This window comes from Saimiri boliviensis, chromosome 18 (assembly GCF_048565385.1).
Source record: "Saimiri boliviensis isolate mSaiBol1 chromosome 18, mSaiBol1.pri, whole genome shotgun sequence".
Taxonomy (NCBI): Eukaryota; Metazoa; Chordata; class Mammalia; order Primates; family Cebidae; genus Saimiri; species Saimiri boliviensis.
The window spans coordinates 27,289,863-27,295,862 of record NC_133466.1 but is presented as its reverse complement, the minus strand read 5'-3'; the positions used below and the strand labels follow the sequence as shown (position 1 = coordinate 27,295,862).

The window sequence follows — 6,000 nt, the reverse complement described above, 5'->3', positions numbered from 1 at the left end:
TGGTTGACCTAATTTACACTCCCACTAACAGTGACTAAGCGTTCCTTTTTCTGCACAACTTCTCCAGCATCTGTTATTTTTTGAATATTGATATTAGTCATTCTGACTGGTGTGAGATGTCATCTCATTGCGGTTTTGATTTTCTTATTTCTAATGATCAGTGGTTCTGGGCTTTTCTTCACATATTTGTTGGCTGCATGTATATCTTCTTTTAAAAAGTGTCTATTCATGTTCTTTGCAACTTTTTAATAGAGTTTTTCTTCTTATACATTTGTTTAAGTTCCTTATAAAAAACACTGACCTTTCAAAAACTCCTTGAATGGTTCCAGCGGACATCCCAAGATTTAGAATCACTCTCCCAAAGAGATGATATAGACCAGTGGGTCTCAATGTTGACTCTTAACAGAATCATTTAAAATGCTTTAAATATTCTCAAGACGCAGGTCACATCTTGCAAGCATTAAATGGGAATATATGGAGATAGAGTCCATATAGCAATATTTTTGATACCAGGTTTATTGAGGTATAATTTGCATAACATAAAATTCATCCTTTTAAGGTGTCCAATTCAGTGTTTTTTTCATACTAAGTTCATACTGACAATTCATATAAGTAGTGTTATATAATATATGGCTTCAAATATGGCTTCAATGTTGAATTAAAATAGGAATAAGAAACATCCTTGTCCTGTTTCTGATCTTAGAGGAGAAGCATTCTTTTTTTATGATTAATTACAGTGTTAGCTGTGGGTGTTGTTAGTTTGGTGCTATAGATGCAAGGTTGTTTACTGAGTTTCCTGAATTAATTGTGAAGAACCTGATTTTCTGTCAAGTATATCCCTCAGTATCTCTGCTCCGTTAGCTTAGCGATCAGCTAATGACTTCACATAGATTTCTTTGAATGTATTGAACCAGTAAGTTGATGTCATTCTGCTGAAGGGCTTTGAGTGCATGTGTTTGAGGGGAATATTTTAACCTCCCATTTCAGGAAAATAATTAAGGATGTGCTCATTTTCTTTTATCAGATTAGTGCTTTAAAGGTTAATGAAAATTAACTCAGAGATTCTAGCAGGTAGTTTAAAAACTCTACTTTAGCCTTCATTTCCTGCTTGTGCAAAGCCTCAGAGTTATCCACAGGTGATTCAGGCCTCCCAGGTCTTTCCTGCACAGGTGCAACTCCCTGCAAGTGCATATGGTCTTCTAGAGTTCCAGGAATACGTTAGATATTTTCAACATTCCACGTGAAAATCCCATCCCCCAATGTTTTCTTTTAAAGTTTTTGCTAAGTCTCTTACTTATCCCAACTTGTGTCACTGCCTCAGCTGCACAATTGAATAATTGGCACTGACTGATTTCAACAAATTTCTTAAGGACAGGGCTGTTCATACCAAATGAGCTCCTGCCTTAGATATGAATCAACTGTCGTCGCATCAGGTAAAAACAAGCCCTGAGAATGAAAGTGCTAGTGAGGTGAATAGTGACAGTTCTCTAGGGATGGAATTTTCCAGGAACTCCAGACCCATTCACTTCCTTCCAGTGGCTCCTGGGCTTCTAGAGTTTGCAGTTTGTGTAGCTTTTGGTTGGAAGGCTACCATGGACATAGGGAGGGGATAGGGAAATTGAAATGCCACAAAGCTTGCTGTTTTTACCAAGGACCAGTTGATTTTCTTAAATAAATGTTCCTCAGATTTTTGCAAGCCTTTGCTTAGTTGCTAGAGTTCTGACAAAGTTTATTTTTTCCCCATTTTTAGTAGTATTCTCTCTCTCTCTTATGGATGAGTGGATTTATGGAGGTCTGTACTCTGCCATTCATAGGGTTTCCTATTATAATTTGTATACTGCCTTACAGATTCCAATGTTCAGGAAAGGTTGAAAAACGCTGGTTTTTAGAGAAAAGAAGATCAAGACCAGATTCTAGAAAACATAAACGTTTAAGACTAGGAAGAGGAGCAAGAGCTTATAAATAAGGCAGATAAATGAGATGAATGGTCTTATAAAAAGCAAAAGAAGGAGTTTTAGGAATATAATAATTAAAGCTATTAAATGCTGCCTACACAGATCAGAAAATTAATTCAAAAATACTGATTTGAATTATCTATTAAAAAGTCACTGAGATATATTTTTTAGATGAATTTTGGTGGAATGATGGGGACAGAATCCTGACTATAATAAGTTCTTATATAAATGGGAAGTTAAGAAAGAGAAAGTAGTTGGAAAGGGAAGGAGAAATAATATAGACCCGTAGCTGGAATGGGACATGAAGTAAAGAAAGTTGCATTCTACCAGGGTTCAGTTTAACTGCTCTATTTATTATTCATAAATTTTCTTTTTGGCCTCTATTCTAGACCATAGGGCTATCACTAGTGATTTGGACTTGTGGGTGAGGAGGGTGACCTTTCTCCCATTATATAATGAAGAAATGTAATCCTAGACATATTAGTCATGCCTCTAAACAGATTCTCAATGAAAACAGTGGTGAGAAATAATAACTAGATCTATGAAGGGCAGTAGACTGAAGCATGAATAAAGTCTGAGAAAACTGAGATTAAATCCCACTTTACCACGCTACTGGTACTAGCTGTATGACCTTGACCAAATTACTTGGACTCTCTTGACTTTGCTTTCCTCATGTGAATAATAATGCTAATCATTCAAGATTGTCATGGAGGTCAATTGAGATAATGCCCAGTCTTGGCAATAAAGAGAAAAGTTCTGCCTCTCGGATGCTGCATTAGAATGGAAGTTAGCTTTCTAATATCTCCCTTTTCTCATCTGTACCATTAAAAGAGTTAGATTATATAATCTTTATACTTCTTTTCAACTTTATCTATACGAAGCTTCCAATTTCATTTAGTTGAGTACTACTTCATGCACTTTGTGGGCTAAATAGATATTTGGAGTTGGCCCGGGACTTAAACCAATCTATAGATGACAGTTTCTACTAGAAAGGGCATTCCAAAGAATTGACATACAAATAAACTGTGGAAGATAGCTCTGCCTAGCTGGGTAGTAGTTTTAAATAGATGGGCTCAACCTAGGATATATAATAGAGAGTGCTCACCAATGCGTATTTCCGATCCTTTAGAAATAAGCTTTGAAGACAGCACAACTGATGTAATATCAGATCCCAAAGTTAAGTCTTCGTTTTGGGTGGTCCTGGACTGATTATTGTAACTGAAATCTTTCTGTGTTTATGAATGTTTATAAATGCTAGTTTTTGGCAGTTGAGGAGACTTTGAAGCAGTAAACCACACAAGGGAGAAGGACAAGTTTGAAGCCAGACAATGTTCAGGAGGAGTAAAGCAGAGAAAAGAGTGAGTCATTGGATGACAGGAGGATTGGTAAGACCAGCAAGTGTTAGGAGACCCAGATTAGATAAGGGACCCAGAATCTCAGGACAAGGGAGAACTGGAGGCCCAGTAAGGTTAAGATGGTCCAGAACAGGAGGAACAAAACAAAAAGGATTTGCCTTCTCAGAGACTGATTTTCTTTTTCCTGCTAATGATATGAGTTTGTTTTGTTGAATTTACTGATGCATTGTGGTAGAATTTTATTTGAGTAGGTCGTATATAATTTAACCTCCCATTTCAGGACAATAATTAAAGATTTGTTCATTTTCTTTTAGCAGATTAGTGCTTTAAAGGTTAAGGAAAATTAACTCAGAGATTCAGAGATTTAAAAGGAGATGAAATAATTAGGAAATAAAAACACTGAAAAGCAATACTGAATTCATTGTGATTTTATTAAAAAGTTTTTAAACAACTTTTTTTTAATTATAAAAACTTCCTCTTTAATTAAGGCTTTTAATATAAACAGATTTCTTGAATAAGATGGAAAGTTTCCAGAATATTGAAATATAAATCCACAAGTCACCAAATATACAACACCTGGCAGAAAAAAACAAAAACGGCAAATTTACATGATCTCTGTAACAGCCATGGTCTTAAATCTCAGATGCTTCCTCCATCTTCCAAGTATGTTCTGGTTACAGAGCACACCATAGCTTCTGGGGTCATACTCAACTGAGACTGTGGGTTTACAGAGTACTCATCTGGCTGGGCTATGATAGTGGTAGCTCTACTCTAGAAACAAAGCGGTTACCATCACATTCAAACAGTGTATTGAACATCTTTTAAATATCAAAGTGGGCAACACGGAGGCAACATAATAATGTTATCAGAAAGATGCTAGGAAGTAAGGATAGCTGTGTAAAACTTGGGGCTAAAAAGTGGCTTGCCAGCTTCATTTCTTTGGCTTCTTGGGTAGTGGGCACAAGAACAGTAAGATGTGAGATTCTGGTGCCCGGATCATATAATGGACACATCCCTGACTCTGCTGAACACCAGGATTCCTCCATTCAGATTCAGACATCAAATGGTTTTAGGGACCAGCTTGGCTATGTTTTTGGGCAGCATGACATGCCGATACTCAAACTGCTTGTTGTATTTGTTCGAATAGTAAGTTTGTGTGTGAGACATGGCCGCTACATCTGCTACCCTTCAGCCCCGTGCTGCCAACCTCCAAGCAACTCCCAGCAACACCTTTACACAACTTTTAACACACGATGTCCCGACTGTGGTTTCTGGCTCAATTGTAAAGCTATGTCTACTTTGACTTTTTTTTTTCTCCCCCTGCTTATTTCCTTCAGGTGGCCTGTCACACAAATTTATGTTTAAAATTAAAGATGGCCAATTTTCCTTTAAGACTGCTCCAGTTCCACACTACTACTCGAAATAACTGGAGCTGTCCAGGATGGGCTGGAAATACCCCATCTACATGGTCTGCCTTACTGGAGGCTTCACATTCTCTCAGAGATGCTTTGCTCATGTATACCATTTGGCAAGAGAGAGTCACTGGCATGTCCTTGGATGACCCCTTGCCTAAGTGGAGTTTTGGGATGGTACTGTTGATCAATGGGGGCTTTGTAGGCAGCCAGGCAGCACTGCTGCCCTGAAGATTTTCCTCAGCACCCTGAAAATGACACTAACATTATGAAAAATTTCTCCAAAGACAGACATTTTCAATTAGCCAAATTACTCTAACAGTAATTTAAATCAGGAAGATTTAAGGCAGAGCTAGTTTCTATGCCAGCCAAGAAGACAGCTCTGCCAGTTGAAAGGCAAGCACATCCTTCCCTGCCAGCTTGCAATGAGATGGTTCTTGCAGTGACAGCAGATCTACCATGCATGTTTGATTTAAAGCCCTCCATTACCATACCTTTGTAATTATCATCAGGCAATGATGAGTCCTGGGGAAAGTATGAAACTTAAATTCTCGGATCAAGAAGCCTCATCAAAATGCAGCACATGAAATGAATCTTTCTTCTTGGTATAGCTCTTCTTTTCAACCAATTGGTCTTGATTTAAGTAAAACTGTAGCAAAACCCTGTGCCAAAATTGTGATTCATTTTCACTTTGCTACTCAAAATGTTGTTTCACAAGGCTCTGATGGTGTTCAAGACACCTTATAGGAGGTATGATTTTTCTTTAAGTTGGCTGCTGAAGATCCTTTATTTCGTATGGAAGTCATGAGAACGATTTGTAAAGGCTCCTTTGATTGGTAAATTCTCTTCTTCTTGGATAGTGCTCTCACAATGATTCTACGGGGCAAACGTTATACTGCTGACTTACTTGCTGTTCCTTAAGGTTAATGATATGTAGGCTACTGTACATCTACCTTTTTTGTACCTATGGACTGTATGTTGTTTAGGAAACATAAATTTCAGAGGATTTGTAAGGATGAGAGAGGTTGCTTTTTCTTTATAAGATCTAACTTCAATGAGCAAATTTTGTTAAATATCTAACTTTGCCCAGTGCCCTGTGCTTTACTTGTAGTTAAGCAGCATTATGTGAAGAAAGAAGCATAGGCTTAATTCCAGATCTCAGTACAAATCTGAATTATTCTTACTTGCAAATTGGTGTGATCATGGATAGATAGATATCTTTACCCCTCTACTATCTCAAATCTCTCCTACAATATGGTGATGTTGGAATAGACCCTC

General features: G+C 37.5%; 1 pseudogene; it reads right to left on the bottom strand.

Annotated features, from left to right (window-relative positions):
- Positions 1–4,241: 4,241 nt before the first annotated feature.
- LOC120368470 (cyclin-dependent kinases regulatory subunit 1 pseudogene) lies at positions 4,242–4,477 on the bottom strand (annotated as a pseudogene).
- Positions 4,478–6,000: the final 1,523 nt, after the last annotated feature.